A 13,071-nucleotide genomic window follows, 5' to 3' on the forward strand; every position below is an offset into this window, starting at 1 on the left:
CAACATTTACAACCTGCAGCCACAACAGAGGCCTCCGTTTAATGTACTCCGCTCAAGCAATTTTAAAAAGAAAAACATACCAAGAGGCACATTCTCCTTATACCAGACAACAAATCAGTCGTTTTTTACATTGATTCAATGTCTACAGACTTTGAATCAATGTAAAAAACGACTGATTTGTTGTGTGGGATGTTGGCGACCAAGCAGTTTCTGACGAAGGTGAATACCTTTCAATTGGGATGTAAAGTCAGCACATTTTTGATTATTTACCCGTTGCTTAATGATAACGGTAGTTAAATTTAATTGAAAACAAAATCAATAAAGGAAGGAATCACAAGAAACAGAAAGACTTTGTTGAAATGATTCATATCATTTTCAGGCAATCCTTCTACCTTGGGGAAACCGATGTTATTAGAGTTCAAAATTGAACTAAAGAATGGGAAGTCAACCAGAGGATTGATGTGAACTGATTGACAACTAAAATCAACATCTACAAAGATTGATTTTTCACAATAAGATATTTACACTGCTTTACTATCAATTGATGAACAGCAAAATCTGTCATTTTTACATTGATTCAACGTCTGCAGACTTGACAAAATGACGGATTTACTGCCTGGGATGCAACTATAAAAACAATTCCTTGTTATAGGATTAAATTCAAAAGAATAAATTGACTTTGAACTTGCAATGCGACTAGTACTTTACAAGCTAATGTGACTGACAAAACTTAACAACGTGTTTTCAGTGTTGTACGTTGACGCTGAGGCTAGCGCCGTCAGTTTATTTTTTAGTTGACAAGACAAGATAAGACAAGACAAGCTGCTGTGGAACGCATGTTTTCGCTTGGAAAGGACATTATGCGTCCCAAACGCAGCAGATTGTCAGACAAACGCTTTGAAGTGCTTGTGTTTCTACAAAGAAATAAAAGCTAAAGCAGCTAATTACAATACAGTCTCAAAACATAACACCTGCTCTTTATTTATAGCTATTGTTAGCCTACATTTGGTTGAAATACTTCCGTTTTGTGAGACCCTGGCTAAAATAGCGATAGAAATTAGCGCTGACGCCGTCAATTTCTTTAAAAGCTGACGCAGTACTTTACGCCTTAAAGTTTTTAGGCAATTCGCGCTGACGCTAACGCCGTCAATTTATTTCATTGACGCGTACAACACTGCGTGTTTTCCACCAACAAAGGACATTGGTTGATGACCTCAGCAAAGAGAAATGCCCACAACAAATGTATGATAACGTAATTCTGTGAACATTAATTCCACCATCACGAAAGTAGGTACAACGTAATATGTAGCTTGTAAGTACAATCCAGAAATAACAAATACAATGAGAATGATATAAAACTTCCAAGATAAATAGCATTGAAATAAATAACAATTGAGTGTAAACATTATCTTGTAAGTAATACCAGTACGGTACTGCTTTACAAAGAATAATCGACTGGATGAAATAATTGATAATAATTAACATTTTCTTGTTTGCCTCTAAGCTAGAGAAACTACAGGGTCAGTGATTTAAGAAGCATCGGCGCTGTCTAATAACATGCTTAGGTGAATAAAAATATCAATCTACATATTAGACCTAACAGGTTACTTAGCTCAAAACCTATTGAATAGTGAAAGATTTAGTTAGAATTACATGCATCATTATTTAATAACAAAAGCAACGTATTTTGATGTTTGCTGTGCGTGTTTATGTATAAATTGAATATCTATACATTAAAAATCTAAATGCACTCATTTTCTTACTCTGATTAGACAGCGCAGTGTCATGATATATCAGAAAGTGATTATTAGAGCGTTTTTAAAGCAACCTTCATATACCACACTTGAAGTAACAAATATTTGCAGTCTACGCAGTGTATTCAATCTACTGAAACTTAACACAATGTTTTCTTAGGAAGCCGAGAGTGGAATATACCGTAGTACTGTAGTAGCCTACAATCTCTTTCAAAACTCAAAAATATTGCACAGTTGAAAACAGTATGCCACATTTTGCCTTCGAACAAGAAACCCACAAAAACTTTCGTGCTTAGAGCTTGACAACCCTTTTACACTGTTAAACATGACGTACCAGCAATGGGCTCCACAAGTCATGGCCTCAGACCATTGAAGTGTAGTTATAGGCAATATTATACCTCTTAACAGGGCTGTAACAGTGGTACAAGAAAACTTGTATTACTATGATAATGGTGTGAGTGCTTTTTTTTTAAACACGACTATAAAAAAAACATGTTTTTAAAAATAAAATAAAAAACAAAAAATATTGGAAAAACTTTTTGTGTGTGAGCAATACCAGTATTTGAATAAATCTCAAATGCTGATTGCTGAGGGCAAAGTTTTGTGCTTTTGCATTTCTGATATATTGATAAACAAGTTTTAATATGGTTAATTAGCAAGGATAATAAATTAAATTTACTTACACTCAAAATACAATGGAGCAAATGGACTTCTAAACCTTGCCAATTTATCTTTATATCATAATATGCTACAGATTAACATGCAAAAAGTATAAGAAAAGAAAAAGCTTGTAATAACATTCAGCAGAAACCAACTCCTTTGTTGTGGTAAGTAACACAAAAAGTATATTAAACCACCTCACTGGGCCCATTCTTTTCAACAAAAAAGTTTTCAACTTGCTCCAAAAGAAATTTGAGTTTGTGTTTCTTGATTTTAGTTATATTTTTAGAATAAATTATGCTGACAAATGTATAACCTATACAGTAACTTTAAGATGCTCTATAAAGCTACCGTATAAGAGAACAGAGCAACAATTTACTTTATCATACAAATGAAGTTTTCATGCTGCTTGAACTATTCAGCTGCAAGGCTTTTCACACATCAATGAACAGTACAAGCATATTTTTCAACATTGAACAACACACTACAGACCACTTTCTTTTGTTATCTTCGAGTGAAATATGGTTGCCAAATTAAGAATTATTGTTACAACACAAATAGTATTTCTTAAAGCAAAGCTAGCGAGAAGACCAAATTTATTTGGGCAGAACAAAATGGAATAATTTCCTAACATGGCAACCTAGAGATACAGCCTGATTTGTTAAAATCTGCAAACTTTTCCAAAGTGTGATAACTGTCTGAATCCTATTTTCCAAAAATAGAATTTTAATGTTTTTATTATTGTCTACCCAGGTGACAGATTGGGTTATAACATCACCAGGCTTTGAAAAACAAAAACAATTTGTATCATAAAATTTGTCAGACTGTCAGCCACTTGCTAAACAGTCTGATTGAACATTTTTTATCGTATTTTTTTTCTCATTTTTTACTGTATTACCAAGGCAATAAAAAGCATTAATATCATTACGAGAAAGCATAAACTAAAAAATCTTAGAAAATTACAGTCAAACAGTAAGAGTAGCCAAAATTTGCAAAACGAGACAAATCAGGCTGCACTTCTAGGTAGCCAGTAGCCAACTAGCCATGTCTCTAGGTATCCTTTCAAAACAAAATCGTGTCAAATGAAAGTTGTATTTCAGGGAGATACTACAGCTACCATAAATAGTAATCACCACCTCTGAAGCTATAGCTCCCGTATGTCACTCTAACATGTGCTCAAACTCAAGTGCATATTGTTTGCATATGAACCATAAACACACTTCTGCCTAATGTTAAGTTGCCATTTCTCAGCATCATAAACTCGACACCAACAAAAGGAAAAAAGTTCCTGCTTTTTTATCTAAATTTTATCTCCACATTATAGCTTATTGATAGCAGGTGGGTACTTTTTCATCGGTGAGAAGGGTTGAAAGCATCATTTTGAACATAAATTAATGGTATATAAGCAGTGTCAGGATTCCAATGTTTATGATCACTAAGCATAGTACCTAATTATTTTCACCGTTTTCATGATAAATCATTGTTGAATTTTCTCTGACCTACATTACGGACTTGAGATTATTTTCCAAAAATGACCAAAATGTTACATTTCAAAGACATAAAATTTATAGTGAAGGAGTTTGATAATCAAAGATTTTATTTCATAATATGAAAGAATAAATGTATGTGTTTGTCTGGTATAACTTTCAGCATGACCATAAAATGCCCGCGTGGTCATTTGGGGCTCTAAACATAGCGATAAAAAAGGGCCATTTTTGCCTGATAGGGTTTTCAAACCTCCATAACATCTCTGTTAATGGCACCACAACTCTCAAATTCAAGTTGGCAGAAGAAAAGTTTCCCAATATTACAAATAAGTAGATTTTAGAGAAATGTTTTGATTGGTTTGGGTAGTAGAAGCATTTGAAAATTGAAACAAACACTTATACGGGGCAAAAAAGCAGGATTTTGATGACCCACCTAACACTTATGCATCAAGAGATGTTGTTTTTTACTATTTAATTGTGTGGTATAGTTTATGATGAACTATCACAGCAATTTTTAGTCTTCTAACACAAATACAATAAAAGTTATGGGGCTCTGAAAATGGCTGAAATTTCTATTAGCTACCCCCCTCCCCCCAAGTCAAAAATGAGGGTAGCACCCGAAATTCAAATAGCCGCCATAGGAGAACCGTTTGAGATATTGATCTAGGATTCTTTCGTTTGGTAGCCTTAGGCATAGTATGACAACTTTTCAGCAAAATCTAAGAGGTACCATATACAAGATATCTTCATATTGGCTGTTTTGATATGGAATAACCCTAAAAATGTACAGGCCGAGTACAGGAAAACTGCTTCTTTTCAATAGCTGAGTAATATACGAAGGAGTTGAGTTGAGATGTTCTAATTTATATCAGGCATAGCCAAGACATGTATCTTTAAGTGGTGAAAGTTTCATCACTCTGGGGTACCATCTACATGGTTATCTACCTCCCCGGAAAAGGGGGCCCGAGGGGTATTTTTTAAGTGGTGGACCATTTTCAGTAGCCTCTAAAACCATTATTTCCTGTTTGCATCAAGACATTTTGCTTCTATTGCTTCTACACAATGCTTATTGCCTAAATTACACAAATTCGGTGATGTTGGCCAAGATGGGGACTCACAGCTGATGGTCAAAATGTAAATTTTTGACATTTTGACCAACAAAAATCCAGTTTAGAGATGCCTGTAACTTTTTATCAACACACCCTAGTCCAATTATGACAGCAGATTCTGAAAGAGCAGCCCAGAACTACCCATAATACCAATTTTCAGGCATATTGCATGCATAGAAAGGAAGATATGTGCCTTCAAAAACCAATGAAAATGAACGCGGCGGTCCACTGTTACGAAAAAGGGGTGAGGCCCGTAAAGTTTAAACGGCCATAAAATCTAAGCTGCTTGGAATTTTCATCTGAAACTTGGGGATTTTTCATTGCTCCCATAGAGGTACGTTTGGTGCAATTTTGAGCAAAATCTGAGACGGTGCCCATGGAACTTTTATTAATGTTGGTTGAGTTGGGCTGGAATGACCCTATGTTGTATTATCCATATGTTGTTTTGTGTGTAATACATTGTGTTGAACCCGCTAAGGTTACTTTGTTTTGCTTGTCTATGGTTCAAAAAAGCAAACTCTCTACCAAAGCTTTATCATAGCCTAAAGTTTCAAAAAACTTTTCAAGTTTTTCAACAAGTAGAGCTCGACCGATATATTGTATCGGCTATTTTTCGCCGATAAACATCGGCCAGCAAAAGCAAACTCAAAACCAGCCATACATGCCTTTAGAAGAAACACAAGTTGCTCAAACGTGCTTGCATAGCACGAACAATTAATGCGAGAATATGATCTCCCGCCCATTCTAGTGCGCGCATCTACAAAATGTTAATACTGTATCCCTTAGCTTCCATTCAAGAAGGAAAACTTTCGAGTTTTACGTTGCTTCAACGATTGATCACATTGAATCAGTGTAACAAAAGTGAATTTTTCAGTAAGAATTGACGGGAGTACCGGTGTACTTCTACACTAACCACGCGCAACTTATTTCAAGTCTTACGTCACAATGTCTGGCTTTGATCTCCGAGTGATATTGATAAGGCAAGATTCGTTACAAAATTAGATTATACGAGTAGGCTATCACAGCAAGATGCAGCAAAATTTGTCAAGTTTTGGTATTACAGTAAGAAAGAAAGGGCCCAGGGAAAATTAACTTTCGCTCGCATAACATGCAAAAATAAACCCAAAGAAAACATCCTAGTGAAAATTTGCACAGAAGAAAATAGTAGCGTCATTGTAGAAGTTTTCCGACCCGTGCCCAGAGCATTGTGACGCAAGAAGCCACACGATCTCGTTCGGTGGAAGTTAATCAGTTATGCGGCGTATTGCAGCTACACGGCGCTTTGACTCTCCAAGCGCACCTCGTTGGTCTGATGAAAGCCTTTGCTGAAATTTTAAAAAGCCTTACAAACCGTAGCCATAGCTCTTAAATGGCGAAGAATTCAGACCGGACACGTTTGTCCGCCGTCAGCAAAAACGAATTTCGAGGCCTGGGTTGTTTCTTTTTTGTTTGGTGTTTTTTTGTGATTAGTGTTAAGAATGATTTTTCCATTACAGCAACTAATGCATAAACATTCTTGGACTGGTTTGTTGCTTAATAACTTTATTGGTAACAAACTTTTCGTAGCTGATATATATCGGCCGATATATATCAGTATCGGCCTAAAAATTTCATAAATATCGGTATCGGCCTGAACAAGTGATATCGGTCGAGCTCTATCAACAAGCCTTGAATTAGTTTAATCAATTTGAAAAGTTATGTGAGCCTAGACCAGGGGTGACAAACCTTTTTGCGGTCGCGGGCCACTTTGTCAATTACACATGAGTTATCGGGCCACACAACTATTTAATCGTACCGCAACCTACTATGAAATCTTTTAGAAGCGACTCAAGATATTATTCATGAAAACAAACTGCAGATGAAAGTAATAAAACCCACACAGTTGAAAATATCTTACGCAGAATCGAAACATACAACAGTAAAAAGTAAAAAAACAATCAACTTGAGCAAAAAGGATAGAGCAACAGTACTTGCACTGATAATTAAGACAGTTTAATTTTCGAAGCGTTTGCTTTCATACGAGTATGATTTCTTCTTTTTATGGCTCTATCCTTTTTGCTCAAGTTGACCAAATGTTTCGACCATTATGCTCTGAAACAACAAATCAGTTAATGAAATTTCTTTTTCAAACAACAAACAAAAGTCCATGCGAATCATACAGCTGAAGCTTAGGCTGGGCCAAAAAAACCAAGTTGTTCAGAATTTAATGTAAGTTTCCTAAAAGTTGTGAGTGACTGTCAGAAACACAAAAATGCAAATTTGATAAAAAAAAATTAACGTCTTACGGTAAGACAGTCTGTTACCGTGGAAACCATTACCGACAACTACATAAAAAGCCTAAAATAATGATTTATCACGCTTTGAATGACCCTCAGAGATGCTGCTGGTACCAAATGATGCAGAATTGAAAGCCAAAGATGATATGACAACTAGACAGTGGGTGTGATACAATTTAATAAAAAATATTTGCAAAAAAGTCATTTTTGTTTCAGATTTTGTGTATAAAATTCAAACTTTCTGTAATTTTTTAGGCATATTTGTTTTCTAATTGCTGGGTCTCACTTCTAAAGGCATGAATACCAAAACTAAGACCTTGCTGTGGTTCTTTGACAAGTGTCCCACTGTCCCCCCATCTTCAGTGTACCAGGAAATAGAGCTTGACCGATATCACTTTTTCAGGCCGATATCGATATGATATACAATATTATACATCAACTACGAAAAATTTGTTACCAAAGTTATTAAGCAACAAACCAGTCCGCGAAAGTTTATGCATTTGTTGCTGCAATAGATAAACCATTTTTAACATTAATCACAAAAAAAACAGAAACAACCAAATGCAATTTACTGTTTTGTGTTCAAATCAATAATCAAAGTTCAACAGTTTCAAATTGTAGTTAAAAAACATTGTTTCTCAGCATTCATGCCAAGAAGAAAACACTTTTTGTCACCGTAAATCAGTCCAACACGACAGGAGTTTCTTCTAGGATTCGCACCAAGACCATTGTCACCGCCACTAGCCCGATAAACAGAAGCACAAATACAGCAATTGGAGCGGGAACTGTAACCAGGCAGCACCAATTAAATAGGCAGCGAGAAGAGCATCCTACCACGTGCACAAAACAAGACATTCGAAAGCATACCCACGTGCTGCATGCAAAATGGATTGTGTGCAACCACTTGCACATAATTAAACCGAGCGAGTTTAAATGCACTCTTTACAAGCATGTTTGAGCAACTTGTGTTTCTACTAAAGGTATGTATGACTGGTTTTGAGTGTGCTTTTGTTGGCCGATGTTTATCGGCGAAAAATAGCCGATACAATATATCGGTCAAGCTCTACCAGGAAACCATGGATTCACTGGCCCTTATCCAGTCCACCAAACAGGGGAACAGGTTCTTGTTCAGTACCATGGGTATTGGGTATCATAAACAACTGTAGCAATCCAGCCATATTCAGTCTAGTGCATTGGATACTGCCATACTTGTAACAAAAGATTTGCAGGACTGGTGAGCAAATACTGGTATTACCCTTAAATTGTGGCAAGCGATAGAGCAGATGATCTTTAAAGTTATTGAAGAGTACAAATTAAGGAAGAGTAAGAGGAATAGGTCAACAGATACAGAGCCAAAAAAAGGGAAGACACGAGGCAAACATTTTGGACTGGAGGCAGAGTTTGGTTGAAGTCTTCTGCAACTGGCATGTAGACACCACATCCACGAGTTGATTGGGGGGCATCTTGCTCAATTGTGTATGGCCCAACCACATGATCCAATGAACAGCTGTTCAAGCAACTGGTGAACAATTGGAGCTAATTGAACCACAACAACTACACATTGGTCGAGGTGACTGTTTCATAAAGAGAGTTGACAGGCTATTATGCAGTACATAACACCATCACCTTCCTTCAGATATGGATCGAGAACAGCACCAAGGAGACACTTCAACATCACCACTCACCAGTCTTGCTGTATTCTTGGCAATCTTCTACACGAAAGCATGGTTAACGTGCACGAGTGCTGCCGATGCACCATCGAATGACCTGGCACTAATGAAGAACCTCCTCAAGGCAGAGGCCAGTATCAGCAAGGACCCAATGAAGTGGCCTGCCAAATTACTCTCCTTTGTTGTTCTGGCCAGACAGAAGCTACAAAACCATATGTGGTACTGGTATCTCGCAGCGAGGTTGGTCTCTTTGGCACTCTTCTCGGAACGAACATCATCTGACAAACAGACGATGAGAAAGGCTATGCTGATTACTGAGGCACCATGACGTGACAGACAGTACACAGAAAAGAAAACAGTAGATGCCAGCCTCATATCAATTGGGCACAAAAGCCCTCAAAGACTTCATTGGACATGACTCTTAGAGCATGTTTGAGCTCTTGAACACTGACTCCAGCTTTGTCAAGCTCCCTATTGCACGATGGACCATTTCCGACAACTACCGTCATGGCAAGAAAGTTGTGGCCAATCTCCGTGTTGTCAATGACGCAGCAAAGTGGGCATTAGGACTCGCCACAGATTTGAACACAAATAAAACCTCCAAATCTGAACAGCAGCTCCGCTCCAGGCACTATACAGAGTTGTGAAGGGTGTCCGAGAGAAGCTGCATGGACTGGCAACGTCATCTGAGGTTGTGACAAAAAAGTCTCGGCATCTGCTTAAATTATGAATGTTTATTGTATGAGTGTGTAGTGTGTACTGATGTTGCTTGGAAGTAATTGATTTCCATTGGTATATTTCGGGATAACTAATTTTCATTTTGTTCAATAATTGACCATAAGTTTGAAGAAAATATGTTTTTGTATTTAAAAGTAAAATTAATTGTTTTATAAACATTGTGTATATGTTCCATGCTCTTTAGCTGTCTTTTCTGCATATTTTGGTACCAAAATGAGCCGTGACAGTCATTCACAGCCTGAAAAATCACCAATTTAGCCAATTTGTTGTCTTGCTGGAAACGGTTGCTATGGTAACGGACTGTCTGACCGTAAGATGTCATTAAAAAATAAAAATTTTATCATGGGTTTGCTCCTGATACCCATTCACAACTTTTAGGTGACTTACAACCTCGTAGTATAAATTCTTAAAAATAACCCCTTTTTTGGCCCACCCTACTGAAGCTATCTAATGCAGCATTAAAGCATAAAATATTAAAAAATAACATTGAAGCATTGAATTTTTTTGCTTAGTGGGATTTTTGGAAAGTTTTTTGCTTGACTAGGCGAGTAGGCGTTCAATATTAGGTCGAACGGACGATGTGGAAACTCTCAACTGCAAAGGAAAGGTGTACCAGTGAAGCCATAAAACAGCTTTGAGATGTCTTTTGTCTTCAATGCATGAGCGATTGTGAAATTGTTTTGCGGGCCGCATGCGGCCCGCAGGTTCGTCACCTCTGGCCTAGACCATAGTAACATAGTATATATGTTTTCAGTATATATATAAACAATAAACATACACACTGTCACTCTTTTTCAAGTCAAGGCATGTGCAGTTTGATGGTATGTGAAACTAAAGCAGCTGAGGAGTTAAGCTAAGCTGAGCTACATTACAGGATGGACATTAGACAACCTTAAGCAGCAGTAGCGTTAACAAGGTGGTCCAGGGATAACAGTACTTTTGAACCAAGTCCGAAATGATTTTAGGAACCCGTAACCTGTTTAAAGGGCCCGAGGACGAAGAAACTACTACATATTTTATGAAGATGATGCGTTTTTCTCAGAAGTGTTTGATTTAGTGTCCAAGGATCTCATTGGCCGAAATTATCCCCTCAATGACCCTGACCTTAAGCAGGGTTCGACCTTAACTTTTTTTCACACTGGCCAACCGGACCAGTAGCTAACCATTTGCACTGGTCCGCACGAGATCGCACTGGTCCGTCCCGTTTACTGATAAAAACAAGATTGTCGTGGGAAGCACAAGGCCAACCCAGGGAAAGCCACCTTAAAACGACAATAATGAATGGTGGCAATAACATGGAAATATACAATGGCAATAACAGTAACAACAGTTTATCTAGGCAAGACATTTAATCTACGTTGAGTCTTCAATCTACTTGGGACTCTTCTTCAATTTCTGAATCCGATGACGGGGTCATTATCGGAATCCGATGTGTGTTTGTCTAGCCTTGTATTAAGTTAATTTGATGCCTCATTACTCACATGCTCTCTAGCACAATCTTAACATTTTTATGCATCAAATCTCTTGAGGGTACTGTACTAGGCTACCAGAGCTCACGTGTTGTTGCGATTACCCTTTTTCTTACGATTTAATATCGTCACGTGATGTTGCGATTGCTTTTTTCTTACGATTTAACGCGTGATATTGCGATTGCCTTTTTCTTACGGTTTAAAACGTTTAAACGGTTTAAAACGTTTAAACAGTTTAAAACATTCTATTTGTAATCAAGGTATGTAAGGTTTATTTGAATAAAGATATATTATTAATGCATAATGGTGGAAATAGTGGTTGACACTATACTGTGGTTCATCTACAACCGGATGGACATTCTGCGACAAGATGTCCTCATAAAGCTTGTGACGGATTTTTACTTGGAAAAGGACATAAAGAAGGCTAAAGACAGCCTATTTGTTCACCTATCCACGTGTACGAAGAAAAGAAATATTGAAAGAAAAGGCGATGGAAAGACAGAAATGAACGTGAAGGATGTCCTAGAGTTACTTCATGTGTATCAAGCTGGTGGAGATGACCAATCTTCCTGGCCTCAGTTGATGTTTGTTACAGCAAATACAAACTTCCCACCGACAGATCTTAAAAACATTGACGCTGCTGCCTGGTTCCATAATTTATCTTCCTTGACAAGAGACTTTGAACAATACAGAGCTGTAAAAGACTCTGATAATGGCAGGCCTCGAAATTCACGGCGGACATGTCCGCCGTCACAGCATGTGATGTCCGCGGGAAGTACCATCTATATCGGTCATATTTGTCCGCCGAGAAATAACACAGGAACTAGCGATACAAATCGTCATTGCATAACACGAACAATTGTCGCAAGAATATAATTTCTCGCGCAATCTTGCAAGCATCTAGAAAATGTGAATACTGTATCGTATCCCTTAGTTTCCATTCAAGCAAGAAAACTTTCGACTTTTAACGTTGCTTCAACGATTGATGACATTGAATCAGCGTAACAAAGGTGAATTCTTTGCCAAGAATCGATGGGAGTACCAACATTAATCACGCGCAACTTAGTCCAAGTCTTACGTCGCAACGTCTGGCTTTGATCTCCGACTAATATTGGTAAGGCAAGGTTGGTTACAAAATTTGTTAAGCTTTGGTATTACTGTACAGTAAGAAAGAAAAGCCCCAGGGAAAATTCACTTTCGCTCACATGACACGCAAAAATAAACCTAAAGAAAAAAATCCTAGTGAAACTTTGCACAGCAGAAAATAGTAGCGTTAGTGTCGAAGTTTTCCGACTCGTGCCCAGAGCATTGTGACGCAATAAGCCACACGACCTAGTTCGGTGGAAGTTAATCAGTCATGTGACGTATTGACCAGCTACACGGCGCTTTGACTTCAAGCGCACGTCATTGGTCTGATGAAAGCCTTTCAGAGTGACTTCGTTGAAATTTTAAAAATCCTTCTAAACCGTAGCTATAGTTCTCAAATGGTCAAGAATTATCAAGATAAAGTGATTAAGCATGACGAATTGTGACAATCGACGCTAAAACTGGTGTGTCCGCCGTGAGACTTAATTTGTCCGCCGAGATAGCTGCTCAGACAGGACACGTTTGTCCGCCGTCTGCAAAAACGAATTTCGAAGCCTGTAATGGTGTGGCCACCCAACTTGGAGAATTGAGAAGTATGGTCTCAGAGTTGTCAGCCCTTGTTAAAAAGGGTGAATTACGTAAGAAAACAGCGCCTATGCCCCAAGTAACTTCTCAACCAACTACAGACGAAATCGGTTAATCGTATCACCTATTTGCCAGACGTTTTGATACGATTATACGATTGATTCGTTTAACCAATTTGCTAAAAAAAAGGTTCGTGGTGAATGGCGTAATTGTTGAGAAGACGTCTATGCTGACTAG

The sequence above is a fragment of the Aplidium turbinatum genome, chromosome 9, assembly GCF_918807975.1.
Source record: "Aplidium turbinatum chromosome 9, kaAplTurb1.1, whole genome shotgun sequence".
Classification (NCBI taxonomy): Eukaryota; Metazoa; Chordata; class Ascidiacea; order Aplousobranchia; family Polyclinidae; genus Aplidium; species Aplidium turbinatum.